Raw genomic sequence first — 15486 nt, 5'->3', positions numbered from 1 at the left:
CAGTTTGGGAAGTTATTTTAAATGATTTATTTATAATTACCACAACATTCGTTGAAGAATTGTGTTATTTAAACAGTAGTTTGGCTAATCAAACAATATATGTCAAATTTTCTACATTGGTGCATACACAACCCAGGAGTCTGTTTACAAAGGTTCAGAGAGTGACTTAAAACTTAATAGTGAAGCTTGGGATCCAGAAAATATTGTGTTAGTAGGTAAAGACTTATTGCAGTAATGACAATTTTCACCTTTTGGCAGTGTTTGTTTCCATGATTATAACATCAACTAAGTGTTCGCTTCAAATAAGTCCCTACAGAAATCATAAGCTGTCGCGGTAATGATGGTTGTTGGGGACAATAATATATTGCTAAAAACATGCCAAAAACAAAACAATCTGTGTCTTTTTAAGGCCCTATAAAAACACACATTGTCATTTTAAATGAATTATTCACTTTTTATCATTTTACAGAAGCAGAGAAGTTTTAAAGTCTGGGTTGGGGACAACGCCAAAGTAGCAACATGTTTAACACATTTTAAAAATGGCAATCATAATGTTTTGGTGCAAGATGCAAGTTTTTTTGGTGATGCTTTGAATTATATTCGTAATACTACACTATTTATTTTATAATAAAGTATTTCTAACATGAATTTATAACCTGGGAATGTAAAAGTTCCCCTAACTGAAGAATCGCCCATACACTAGCTCATTCTAAATTCTATGCCTGCAATGCATTTCAAAGGCGCCTCTACCATCCTACCACAAAGCCACGCTGTTGTAACACTATTTCTCTAGCCCACCACCGCTGAGACGGCTGAAGCCGCGAATGAACAATTCCTTCATATCTCAGCTGTTATGGGCTAGAGCAGGGGTCACCAACCTTTTCGAGGCCGAGAGCTACTTCAAGGCTACTGAATAATACGAAGGGCTACTTGGTGATACAAACTTCCTGAATAACATAAAGTTGCACGGTTCACCTTTAATGATGATGATGATGATGATGATGATGATGATGATGATGATGATGATGATGATGATGATGATTGATTATTATTATTATTATTATTATTATTATTATCAATATTCATATATATGAAGAGACTGTCTGATCATATGATAATGTTAATGATTCCTCATAATTATATTATTATAATTATTAGAATAATTATTAACAACTATTTACCATGGTAGAAAACATAAATTTCAACATGTAACAATATTTATCTCTATTAATCTAAATCTGTCAGAGCTATCACATCTTTAATATTTTTGTAAATATATTTCTTGACAGTTTTGTACGAATGAGTACATATGTAGCATTTTGATCAAAATCAAATTTTTTTTTTTACAAATGATCATCACACTTATTATGGATTAACTGATCTTTATTATATTTTAATATAAAATAAATATAAAAGGATTTTTTTAAACAAGTTTTGTAGGAGGTAAGGGACATTAATTTTGTATATAAAACAGTTTGACATTAATTCATGAAATGATACAAGATTTTAATAGATTTATTTATTTGCACAATTAAATTATTTTAAAATAAATACAATAATTTATTTAAAAACAAGGTTTGTAGTAGGTGAGGAAGATTGATTGTTTGTAGATAAAAATGCTAAAAAAATTGAGATCTTTATAGATTTATTCATCTCCATTATAAATTTCTGACAAATTTTTTCATACTTTATTGATACTTTTTAAAGTAAAATTAATGGAAAATAAATACAAAGGTTATTTTTAAAAAATATGGTTTGTAGTATTTAATGTGTTTGTATAAAAATAGTTTTACATTAATCCATCAAATCATTACAAGACTTGAATGGATTTATTTCTCTGTAATGAGTGCAGAGTAAATGTCTCCTACGTGTTTCTGTTAGTTTGATGACGCCCCCTAACGCCTTAGCTGAAGTGAGAGCTTGATCAGCGGTTTCATTATAACCTTTCTGTAAATAATAATAATAATAATAATTATAATTATAATAATAAGATTTTATTTGAAAAGCGCCTTTCATAGGGTAAAAACTACATAAAACCCGCATCTCGCTCCTATGCGGCTGCGCATGCGTAGCTCGCTTATCTCAGAGTTAAGCGCACGTTTTAAAACTCCGCACTCCGAGATCAGAGCTCAAATAAACATCAAACAGTTTTGTTTTTTAAATGTTATATTCACTATTGTCATTTTCAAATCTACATCAATGCAAGTGTTATTAATTTAAAAAGAACAGCAACACAAATAAAATTTTTAGACGAAGCTCTATAGTCACTATAGTGCTATTTTGGAACATGCCCTGCGGGCGACTCACGTGGTCCCTGCGGGCGACCAGGTGCCCGCGGGCACCGTGTTGGTGACCCCTGGGCTAGAGAAATAGATGGCTGCGCCTCCCAAGCACTTAATACAAATAAATTAAGCTGTAAAAGTTGATCTAAACAACTCCTTCATGGGTCCCCCATTTTGTTAATTACTTACAAACCCCCTGGCTGTTTAAAAGCAGGGGAGAATATGCAAACTCCACACACAAGGGACCTGGACTGCTTCACCTGGGAATCGAACCCAGAACCTTCTTGCTGTGAGGTGACAGTGCTACTCACTGAGCCACCAAATAAAAATTGTTTTAATAGCAAGTCCGGAAAAAGGACCACTGAAGTTACTCCTCACCAAATTCATAAAATTATGTATTTGTACTTTAATAACATATTTTGTATAATGGCTTTTATTGGTGGCACGGTGGCATGGTGGAGCAGTCCAGGTCCTTTCTGTGTGGAGTTTGCATGTTCTCCCTGTGTCTACGTGGATTTCCTCCGGCAGCTCCGGTTTCCTCCCACAGTCCAAAGACAAGCAGGTCAGGTGATTTGGAGATACAATATTGTCCATGACTGTGTTTGACATTAAAAGACTTGAACTGATGAAACTGATGTAACCAGTAACTACCTCTTCTGTCATGAATGTAACCAAAGTGTGTAAAACATGAGGTTAAAATCCTAATAAATAAATAAAAACAAAACCATTTTGATTATTTGGAAAGTTTTTTGCGAGCCTTGCATTCTTCTCCCTGCCCCTGAACTCACAAATGCCTTTCTGCAACACCTAGCATTATTCTACCACCTGGTATAGCTCATCAAACAGGAGAATACCAGAATAACAAGGCAACCAGCTTGCAGCATCCTAACAACCTAAAATACCATAACAGCCAACCACCAACATGGTAGCTGGCAAAACTAGTGCAACCATATTTATTTTATTTTATTTATTTACCTTTATTTAACCAGGCAATACAGTAATTTTTTTTTTTTATTATTTATCTACAATAACAGTCTGACAAATGCCAAGGAGCACTTGTGAAAAGAAGAAAACAAGAAAGAGAGGGACAAAAGGAAAAAATAAAAAAGGGAGACACATCACATAACACTGTTACAAGTATCATTAAATATGCCTTTGATTAAATCAAATAAATTTACTTTGATATACTGAAAGGACCTTGTATTATAGCCACAAACACAGCTGCAATATCTGAATTAGATAAGGGGGAGAGTAACCAAGAAGAGTTTTGTAAATAAACATGAACCAGTCGATATTACAACGCATATGCAAAGATTTAACCAGGGAGTACCAAAAACAATGGTGTGTTTTATAAGGGGCATTGGTGGCAAATTGAATAGCTGAATGATAAAGATTATTAAGCTTGTAAAGGGTGGTTTTGAGTGCAAATATGTAAATCGTGTCACTGTAATCAAACAAGGGCAGTATTGACATTTAACAATCATACTTTTAGTGGCAGGAGTAAGGCAGGAAAAAGCCTAGCTTTGTATTAACCTTAGAACACAGTTTGTTAATATGGTAAGAAAATTACAATGCTCTGTCTAGCCATATTTCCAAGTATTTGTAAGCCGTAACCTGCTCAAGGATGATACCATCATAATGTTAAGCGTGGAAGGAGGTAAAGTGACCTTTCGACCAAACCACATAACCTTAGTCTTGGTTGAATTTAAAGAGAGAGTAAAGTTAGTAAAGGCCTGCTGAACTAGGAGGAAGCTTTTCTGCAGTGAGTGTAACACAGCCTCAGGGTAAGAACCAGCTTGATTTCTTTAATATTCATTCAACTTAAAAATATCTGTTCATGTTGACAGTTATTAAGTTCATGTTATTTAAAAATACTTTTTACTAAATTATGAAAAGCTAATCCACCAAGCTTAAAATACTGTGTTGGATCAACATAATTCTACGAGCAGCTGGCATAACTCAAAAAGACTAATGCAAAACGTTGCCTTAATTTTTTTTGTTGACCCAATGTTTTATTTTTTAGAATGTACATACAATTTAGTGTCATCAGCATATACACTGATCAGCCATAAAATTAAAACCACCTCCTTGTTTTTACACTCACTGTCCATTTTATCAGCTCCACCTTCCATATAGAAGCACTTTGTAGTTCTACAATTACTGACTGTCCATCTGTTTCTTTACATACTTTTTTAGCCTGCTTTTACTCTGTTCTTTAATGGTCAGGACCCCCACAGGGCCACCACAGAGCAGGTATTATTTAGGTGATGGATCATTCTCAGCACTACAGTGACACTGACATGGTGGTGGTGTGTTAGTGTGTGTTGTGCTGGTATGAGTGGATCAGACACAGCAGCGCTGCTGGAGTTTTTAAATACTGTGTCCACTCACTGTCCACTCTATTAGACACTCCTACCTAGTTAGTCCACCTTGTAGATGTAAAATCACGAGACGATCACACATCTATTGCTGCTGTTTAAGTTGGTCATCTTCTAGACCTTTATCAGTGGTCACAAGCCGCTGCCCACAAGGCGCTGTTGGCTGGATATTTTTGGTTGGTGGACTATTCTTAGTCCAGCAGTGACAGTGATGTGTTTAAAAACGTCATCAGCGCTGCTGTGTCTTATCCACTCATACCAGCACAACACACACTAACACACCACCACCATGTCAGTGTCACTGCAGTGCTGAGAATGACCCACCACTCAAATAATACCTGCTCTGTAGTGGTCCTGTAAGAGAACAGCATGAAAGGGGTCTAACAAAGCATGCAGAGAAACAGATGGACTACAGTCAATAATTGTAGAGCTACTAAGTGCTTCTATATGGTAAGTGGAGCTGATAAAATGGACAGTGTGTGTAGAAACAAGGAGGTGGTTTTAATTTTATGGCTGATCGGTGTAAGTGTATGTGAGAGTATTTGACAACCTGTGGAATACTATTAATATACAAAGAAAAAAGACTATGACCAAGTGTTGAACCTTGGGGGACACCTTCAGTCACATGGAGGGGCTGAAAAAGAATATGATCAAGAGTTACCAGAACGTCCAGTTGGAGAAGTATTTAGAGAATTATGCCAAAGAGTGACCAGAGACCGCAATACTACATAATCTGTTTAACAAGAGAAGATGATTGAAAGCTTTTTCTAGATCAGTAAATATTGCTGCACAGAACTCTTAAGCATCTAGAGCAGTAGTAACATTGTTCAGAACTTTCTTTATGGCAGTCATACAGCTATAGCCTGAACAAAAACCAGTGTTGGACAAAATGTTATTTAGCTCTAGATAATTTAAGTTTACTGTTAATTATCCAGTTTTTTTCAATAACTGATATACAGTGTATCACAAAAGTGAGTACACCCCTCACATTTCTGCAAATATTTTATTATATCTTTTCATGGGACAACACTATAGAAATAAAACTTGGATATAACTTAGAGTAGTCAGTGTACAACTTGTATAGCAGTGTAGATTTACTGTCTTCTGAAAATAACTCAACACACAGCCATTAATGTCTAAATGGCTGGCAACATAAGTGAGTACACCCCACAGTGAACATGTCCAAATTGTGCCCAAAGTGTCAATATTTTGTGTGACCACCATTATTATCCAGCACTGCCTTAACCCTCCTGGGCATGGAATTCACCAGAGCTGCACAGGTTGCTACTGGAATCCTCTTCCACTCCTCCATGATGACATCACGGAGCTGGTGGATGTTAGACACCTTGAACTCCTCCACCTTCCACTTGAGGATGCGCCACAGGTGCTCAATTGGGTTTAGTCCATCACCTTTACCTTCAGCTTCCTCAGCAAGGCAGTTGTCATCTTGGAGGTTGTGTTTGGGGTCGTTATCCTGTTGGAAAACTGCCATGAGGCCCAGTTTTCGAAGGGAGGGGATCATGCTCTGTTTCAGAATGTCACAGTACATGTTTCCCTCAATGAACTGCAGCTCCCCAGTGCCAGCAACACTCATGCAGCCCAAGACCATGATGCTACCACCACCATGCTTGACTGTAGGCAAGATACAGTTGTCTTGGTACTTCTCACCAGGGCGCCGCCACACATGCTGGACACCATCTGAGCCAAACAAGTTTATCTTGGTCTCGTCAGACCACAGGGCATTCCAGTAATCCATGTTCTTGGACTGCTTGTCTTCAGCAAACTGTTTGCGGGCTTTCTTGTGCGTCAGCTTCCTTCTGGGATGACGACCATGCAGACCGAGTTGATGCAGCGTGCGGCGTATGGTCTGAGCACTGACAGGCTGACCTCCCACGTCTTCAACCTCTGCAGCAATGCTGGCAGCACTCATGTGTCTATTTTTTAAAGCCAACCTCTGGATATGACGCCGAACACGTGGACTCAACTTCTTTGGTCGACCCTGGTGAAGCCTGTTCCGAGTGGAACCTGTCCTGGAAAACCGCTGTATGACCTTGGCCACCATGCTGTAGCTCAGTTTCAGGGTGTTAGCAATCTTCTTATAGCCCAGGCCATCTTTGTGGAGAGCAACAATTCTATTTCTCACATCCTCAGAGAGTTCTTTGCCATGAGGTGCCATGTTGAATATTGTTATAATATAAATTATTATTGGGCATTACAATATTGGTCTAAAACATTTTGGTATTCAAGGAATGTAATTGGAAATGGGCCAGACCGCCACGTGGCATAAAACCGGTTAGAACTGGCTGAGTGGAAGCCTGGAACAAAAGGCATACCTTATATGGAGTAGTTCTACACCTGGCCACTAGGGGGTGGCGGTAAACTTTAAATAACAACTGCGCGCTCTGCTCGAGGTCTGTTGCATCTCTTCACTTAGAGGCTTCAGAACGCAGCTGCTGTGACCTGGAAGACGAACCAACCTAAACTATAAAACTTTAAAAGAACGTCACCTAGCCTCCTGATAAATTCGGATCGATTCTAACAATATCCAGTGGCCAGTATGAGAGAATTGTACCCAAAACACCAAATTTAACAGCCCTGCTCCCCATTTACACCTGGGACCTTGACACATGACACCAGGGAGGGACAACGACCCATTTGGGCACAATTTGGACATGTTCACTGCGGGGTGTACTCACTTATGTTGCCAGCTATTTACACATTAATGGCTGTGTGTTGAGTTATTTTCAGAAGACAGTAAATCTACACTGCTATACAAGCTGTACACTGACTACTCTAAGTTATATCCAAGTTTCATGTCTATAGTGTTGTCCCATGAAAAGATATAATGAAATATTTGCAGAAATGTGAGGGGTGTACTCACTTTTGTGATACACTGTACATGGTAAAGTAGATGGGCCTGTAACAGTTTAAGTCTGCCTGATCGCCTCCCTTAAAAAGAGGATGCAGGACAGCTGCTTTCCAGTCAGCTGGTAATTCAGCATAAAGGATAAACAAATAAAAATTTCAATTATTGGTGTTGCAATGATTATAGCAAGTCTGATAAAAATAGGGCTAATCCATCAGAATCAGCTGGCTTTTTGGCACTGGGCAAAAGCACTTCCTTCAAAACCTTGTTTTCTGGGAAAAGGTGAAGAGAAAACATGCTAGGGACTACTTATAAACTAGACTATTTGACATTTAGGAAGTCTGAGGATGATAACATCCATCTGTAACAGTCTGCAACTAGTTATTTGAAAATTTGAAAATGTTAATAATCAATAAATCAAATTGCTTAGGAATGGACTTAGCTAAAACAACAGAACACTAACGATCAGTGTTCTGATCTTTAGTGCCACTCCTCCAGCCCTAGATAGCTTATTTTGATTAAACAATTTATAACGTGATAATTTTAGGTCTGTATAGGACTTTTGAAGCCTTGTTTTGGTGACTACTAGAACTTTTTGAGCTTTCAACCCATACTTTAATCTGGTCCATTGTGGGCAATAGACTTATCATTGATAATTTCCTTAATGTCTGTTTTTAGTGGTAAAGTTAGCCAGCCTTTTTAGTCACTTAGAGAGCTGAGACAGAATATCAAACAGACTTGCTAAATGAAAGTAAAAGTTAGCATGGCTAAATACCAAATAACTTTACCCAACCACTATGGTGGACCATCCTCACCATGCATTGCAAAGCGGCGCGTAAACTGAGTTTCTGGTGTGACCTGGTCTTAATAAGAGAATGTCTTTTCGGCGTGTTTATTGACTTATTGGCGTTCCATAGAGAGCCAGGACTTGACAGTAGGGGGACCAGCCTGCCTTGCAGAGTCTTTCCTTTAAATCTGTACGCATGCTGAAGAGTGGAGCGGAAAGGTTTTCGGTATAAATATAGAAAATTGGATATTTCTGTGGATTATTAGCTGTTTTGGTGTATTTCTTTTTAATCACGGCACCACGTCGTCTCAGCCGAGGCAAAAGTCAGAGGTAGGAGCGATAAATCGTCTGTAAATTTCATATGGCACGTAGTAAATCATTCGCTGTATATTTGGTGACTGAGCGCGATTGCTTACGAGTTTCCAAAATCTAAATATGTAAGGCTTTATAGACGAGAATAGCAGTTATTTAACAAACCTTATCCCTCGTCAGTTTTTTTTAAAGCAATTGTATTTCACACCACTGACGGTCAGTTGAGAACTTGATTTTAAGAAGGTTTGACAGATGAATCAAAGACTGGATTTTATTTCTTCTCGTATAAAATGATGTTCAACACGCAGTTTGCATAACAATTATTGTGTTTGGAACATCACCACTGTTTTCTACAATAAAAAAACAGTTTAAGGTGCTAATTAAAGGCCTTTGTGCACGATATAAATGTGGTGATGGAGGCAAAGCTCTATGAAAAAAATGATGAAGAGTGAAATTTAAAATTTAAAAAACTCATCACGTTAGTGAGGATACTTATACATGATAATGCGCTTATTTATAGTGCTGAAAAGCAAGTGTTAATATTTAGGGATGGAAATAAATGCAGGAGCTGCACCGGGTGGTAGCGGTGTATGTGTTTGTGTGTATAATGTTATGTGTTTGTACGTGCGTTGGTGTGTGTACGTGTGTGTGCTTCATGATGCAGACTGACCTGCCCGATGCTGAAACATAATCAACTCCAACCATGGTTATTCTGCACTTACTATGTAGCCTATATGTCTGGTTTGTGATTAAGTGTTCTTTTTGTATTAAAATGATTGTAGCTTTGTTCTTTTTACCATGAATATAACACATCTTTCGAAACAAGTAGATTTTACTGTTTCCTTGCGTATACATCAGCTGTATTCCGTGTGTGCTGGCAGTCACCCAAATACATTTAATTCGATAAATTTAATTTATTGTCTAATGTTATTTATTAAGAATCTGAAAAATGTGTATTTCCAAATTCATTATCGAGTAAAGCAGGTAGTAACCAGGGCAGTAAACGGATTGATTCTGGTTAGGGTTGCATCTAAACATGATAATAATCCACTATGATAAAAAGTCATCTTTAGTCATGTTTCCACTTTAGGCACTGTGATTAAACAGTGTCAACCATGTTCCATCTGCCTCCAAGTTACTGAAGATTTTGTGGTTTTTTTAATATATTTGACTATTTTGGCAAATGTCCCTTAGCATAAAGTCACGAAGGTTTTCTTGCCATCTTGTTCTATATACACTGTTCTTGAAAAGTTAGGCCGTGTTGTATTGCATGAATGTAAATTGTTAATTATTTTATTTTGTAAATTGTCAATCAGATTAGAAAAAAAAACTTTTCCTAAAGCAAGATTGCAAGATTATTCAGATCTTTCACTATCTACCATACACCGATTAGGCATAACATTATGACCACCTTCCTAATATTGTGTTGGTCCCCGTTTTGCTGCCAAAACAGCCCTGACCCGTCGAGGCATGGACTCCACTAGACCCATGAAGGTATGCTGTGGTATCTGGCACCAATATGTTAGCAGCAGATCCTATAACTCCTGTAAGTTGTGAGGTTGGGCCTTCATAGATTGAACTTGTTTGTTCAGCACATCCCACAGATGCTCGATTGGATTGAGATCTGGGGAGTTTGGAGGCCAAGTCAACACCTCAAACTCGTTGTTGTGCTCCTCAAACCATTCCTGAACCATTTTTGCTTTGTGGCAAAGCGCATTTTCCTGCTGAAAGAGGCCACAGGCATCAGGGAATACCGTTTCCATGAGGGTGTACATGGTCTGCAACAATGCTTAGGTAGGTGGTACATGTCAAAGTAACATCCACATGAAAGGCAAGACCCAAGGTTTCCCAGTAGAACATTGCTCAAAGCATCACACTTCCTTTGCCGGTTTGCCTTCTACCCATAGTGCATCCTGGTGCCATGTGTTCCCCAGGTAAGCGACACACACGCACTTGGCCATCCATGTGATGTGAAAGAAAAGGTGATTCATCAGACCAGGCCACCTTCTTCCATTGCTCCGTGGCCAGTTCCGATGCTCACGTGCCCATTGTTGGCTCTTTCGGCGTTGGACAGGGGTCTTCATGGGCACCCTGACTGGTCTGCGTCTATGCAGCCCCATACTGCGATGCACTATGTATTCTGACACCTTTCTATCAGAACCAGCATTAACTTCTTCAGCAATTTGAGTTACAGTAGCTTGTCTGTTGGATCGGACCACACGGGTCAGCCTTCACTCCCCATGAGCATCAATGAGCCTTGGCCGCCCATGACCATGTTGCCAGTTTACCACTGTTTCTTCCTTGGATCACTTTTGCTAGATACTGACCACTGCAGACCGGGAACACCCCATAGTCGTCTAGCCATCACAATTTGGCCCTTGTCAAACTCACTCAAATCCTTACGCTTGCCGGTAAAAGTTCGGTAAATCGCAATAGGAAGAAGAATCGTGATTTGTTCATTCACTGTAAATAGAAACACATTTAGAAACAATAAAAATTTTATATAATATTATATATTACAAAAAATAAAACCTACCGTGATATACCCTGAAACATTACTCCTGTAATATGGCTTGCCATTGTTCTCCTTAAACAAACAGTATGTTCCTGAAAAGTTGCTCCAAAATGCGTATGTATGCCTTAACATTAATGATGCTTAAACACATTTGCAAGTTAGGCACTGACACACCTGCATAGTATAAGAGATTCTGGCTTTTAAACTTTGCGTGTACCAATTCAGATTGTCCTGTTTCCTCTTTTGTGTTGAAAACAACATTTATTTTTTCCAAAAACAATTTAAAAGCTTTACCACAGCATACATTTTACTTTGCATTAGTTCACCTCAAATGAGACTGTTCCTAGAGCAGTTGGCGGCGTTTCTGGATGTTTGTAATCTATGGCTTCCACTTTGTCTAGTCTTGAATTTGTAGATGCAGCAACAAACTGTGTTGACTAACAGTGGTATTTCCAATTCCTTGTGGGTGTATTTATTATGAAAGCATATGTCTCGAACCATAAAGCATACAAAGCATCTACTAAAAATCTTAACCTTAACTAATAAAAGTTTACAATGTTTTAAATGTTTTCACTAACGAACTTTAGTGTATTTTGTAAATATTAATCAATTCATTTATTCATTGTCTTTTACCACCGCTTTATCCTGGTCAGGACAGTCAAGCACCTGCAGCAAGCATCTGTAGCAGCTGCAGAAAGAAGCCTGGCATTGTCTAGCTGAAATAACTAGAGTGAAAAGCTTCCTTCGGTGTTGTTGGTATAACACTGGTATAGCAACTGACCTGAAGTATTTTTGCCCCGTTAAGAAAGCTTATTTCTCGACTGTCTATAGAGGAATCATGTCCTTGCATAGGTGGATTATTATATTAGTAGATTCGCTCCATCGTTTGCTTTTTTTGCAACAGTCGTGGCTCAACAAACCTTACCATATATAGTGGTTTAGTCTGTGTCAGAAACCAAGAAAACGTCTAAACTGCTGATAAGCTCATTTCTTTGGCAGGTTCTTGTCGTGCTTCTTTGGTCACCCTTGCTTCATCCTCCATCTGTTTTTTGTTTTATTTTGTTTTCCACCAGGAGGAAGTCTCTCTCATCTGTTAACAATGTTATGCTATCGCTACCTGGCTGGTTAGCTTTGCAATGCTTGTTCCTCAGGTTTTCAAGTCAGTTACATTTCTTACTGTTCCCTTACATGAAAGACCACACACACACACACACACACACACACACACACACACACACACACAGTATTATTAGTTCTGCTTATTTTAAGCTTCTTCAGGTTCAGACAAAGCTGCACAAAATGGATGTGACAGATATGTGCTGACCTAGCCTACTCACACTCACACACACACACACACACACACACACATTATAAAATACGTTAAATGCGTGCAAGGAGAAAAAGGATGGATTTATCAGCTTTTTATATAGGTTGAATACTAAGCACAGAAATTATGATATAGAAGAATATACAAAAGGGATATAAAAAAGGGAGAGGTACAAAGAAAGTGATGGATCACTTAATATTGACAAAAAAATGACCATAGCATATTGTGTGTATTTAGTTGAAACTAAATATGTAATGTCTTGACAAAAACACTGCATTAGAATATGATTCATTTGTTAGACTTTGGTAACTTTTTTATTGTGCTTTATCACGGTCAGGGTTGCTGTGGCAGGAATACACCCTAGACACGATATCAGTTCATCATAAGGCATCACTCACTAACATTTATGCCTTGAAAGCAATTTACCATAGTCGGTTTAATTAAATCTATGTTTTGGGATCTACTATCTACTGGATTACATACTACACATGTTAGGATCTAGATTGCTGAATAATTTAAATACAGTTTTTTTGCTGCACTTGAGACTGACATAGGATTTTTAAATGGATGTTGATTGTTTTGTTTGACCCCATTTCTGGAAAAGACAACGATTCTTAATTGTTTAAAAATTTTATTTAACAAGTTCTACCATCTTCAGGTCTTTTCACAGATGTTTGAAGGGGTTGAAGTCTGGGCTTTGTCTGGGCCACCCAAGGACATTCAGAGAGTTGCCTTAAAGACACTCCAGTGTTGTTTTGGTTTGTTTTGCTTCTGGTTATTCTCTTGTTAAAACGTGAATCGTCCAACCATTCTGAGCCTGTGTGTGCACATCTTAAAGAGGTTTTTTTTCCCCAAGGATGTTATTGTATTTGGCTGCATTTATCCATCCCTTAATTCTTGGCCTTCAAATAATAACAGGATATTTTGGAATATTTTTCAAATCTGGTTCAACTGTAACTGTAAAAAATTAGTCATATTTAAATTTAAATTGAATAGAATAGCTTAAATACCGCTCCATGGTTCTGCTTGACCACATGTTGGTAGTCAATGCATAGTGCGCTACCGAAGCTAATTTTGCAGCTTACTTGGCACATAGCTGTTTGTGAGAAACATTTCCATTCAGGGATGTTGTATCTTGAGTCCAGCTTCTTTACAAGCCACCTAAATCCTTCCTTTTCCAATCCTTCCTTCTGTTCAATAACAGACAAATAGGGCTGGGTATCGCCACTAATTTCCTGGATTGATTCGATTCCGATTCACAAGGTCCCGATTCGATTACATTTTCGATTAGATTTTCGATTCGATCTTCAATTCGATCTTCGATTCGATCTTCGATTCGATCTTCGATTCGATCTTCGATTCGATCTTCGATTCGATCTTCGATTCGATCTTCGATTCATTTTCGATTCAATTTCGATTCAACACATTTAGGCATATTTGAGTTACATTAACAGGTTTTGTTTAAATATGTACAGATGTTCAGAGAACGAGTGTGATAATTGTACAAAGAACACTCATTATTAAAAATATTTGTTTTTACATAAATAAGTAATCCACAACAAAAAACAGTAACATTAATTTTTTTTTATTATTATTATTATTTTATATGTCTGACACGCTACAACAGTGTATGTGTAATGTAAACATACACCTGGCTGTTGCACAGCTTATGCCAAGTTCACACTACACAACTTTCTGATTTGCCGGGTCGCTGTACAGTTCACACTGCACGACTGATGGGTGATGGGGGGGTTTCACATTTACACCATCTATCACCAGGAGGAATCTCAGATGAGTCTGTCTGGTCTCCCAAACTACGTTTTGTCACAAAAACACACGTGAGAAGTGACGAGGGGTTTAATGATACCACGTCCTAAAATACACTCCAACAAGTAGCGAGCGATCAAAGTTTGTGCGCTGATGAGCAGCGTAATATCAAAGAGAAAAAAATAAAGGAATCTGAGTGGATTTGGCAACACGACCAACAGGGATTGTTCTGAGGTTGGAGGTTAATAAATATTTTGTTTTGTAGAGAACGATAACTATGCTCCTGCTCCACTTGTTTACAACCTCTCCCGTGTGTTTCCCCTCGCTGTTTCAAATTGATTAAGAGCCGAGTTGCTCCCGAGCCGGCAAATCTAGCGCAGACCAGTCGCCGAAAATCAGGGCAGAAATCATGTAGTGTGAACCAGGCATAACTTCTGCCATGCTTAACTGATGTGCAGGTCAGATCTCGTTACATGAAAAAACACTGGCTGGTCACGCAAGATTAAAGAAGGTAACAGATTTCCGTGTACACCGTAAAAAGGGGCTCATTTAAAAGATCGATCTCGCGTTTATATGAATCGATATCGGATCATTCAAATAAAGATCGATTCGAATCGAAAAATCGATTTTATAAACCCACCCCTACAGACAAACGTTTTGACCTCATATCATTATTCTTGCACACATGCAATGACTGACATACTCATCTGACTGCTTTTGCTTTAGAAAATAAAATTTAATGTGTTGCCAAGTTTTTTGGTCACAGTATTTTTGCATGTTTTGCTAGTGACAGTTTCTGCTATGGCCATCTCAGTCTCTTGATCTAAACCCCAGAGAAAACCTGTGAAGTACGCTAAGAAGGAAAGTGTACAGAGTGAATCTAGGACCCTGGAGGATATGAAGAGACTCTGTGAAAAGAAATGTCTCACAATTCCTGTTTTGTATTTTTCAACCTTATAATGTATACTAGGGAAGTTTAAAAAACATTTATTTTAAAAAAGTTTTAAAATAAAAAAATGTATTAAATGTAGGGATGGGACCATTGTGGTAAATGGGGTTTTGTAAAAAACAGTTACTTATTGATGGTCTTCTTTATATTTCTTCAGTGTGTGATTAGGCTAAAAGGTAAATTAGCAATACATTTAAAGGTATATAATATGTATATGGTCAACTTTATTTCATTTGTTTATATACATCCAGTTATGTTTTCCAGGTGATATTTTGTACCATTCTTACTGCAAACACGTCTTTG

General features: G+C 37.9%; 1 protein-coding gene across 1 annotated transcript in view; it reads left to right on the top strand.

Moving 5' to 3' along the window:
* The first annotated feature begins 8563 nt into the window (after positions 1–8563).
* The window catches only part of dlgap1b (discs, large (Drosophila) homolog-associated protein 1b), a 209656-nt gene continuing 202733 nt past the window's right edge, over positions 8564–15486 (top strand). Inside the window, exon 1 of the mRNA XM_062991045.1 lies at positions 8564–8643. The gene's annotated coding sequence lies outside the window, so the exon portion shown is untranslated. The remainder of the gene's footprint in view (positions 8644–15486) is intronic.

Source organism: Trichomycterus rosablanca, chromosome 3, assembly GCF_030014385.1.
Source record: "Trichomycterus rosablanca isolate fTriRos1 chromosome 3, fTriRos1.hap1, whole genome shotgun sequence".
NCBI lineage: Eukaryota > Metazoa > Chordata > Actinopteri > Siluriformes > Trichomycteridae > Trichomycterus > Trichomycterus rosablanca.
This window is presented reverse-complemented; position numbering and strand designations above follow the sequence as displayed.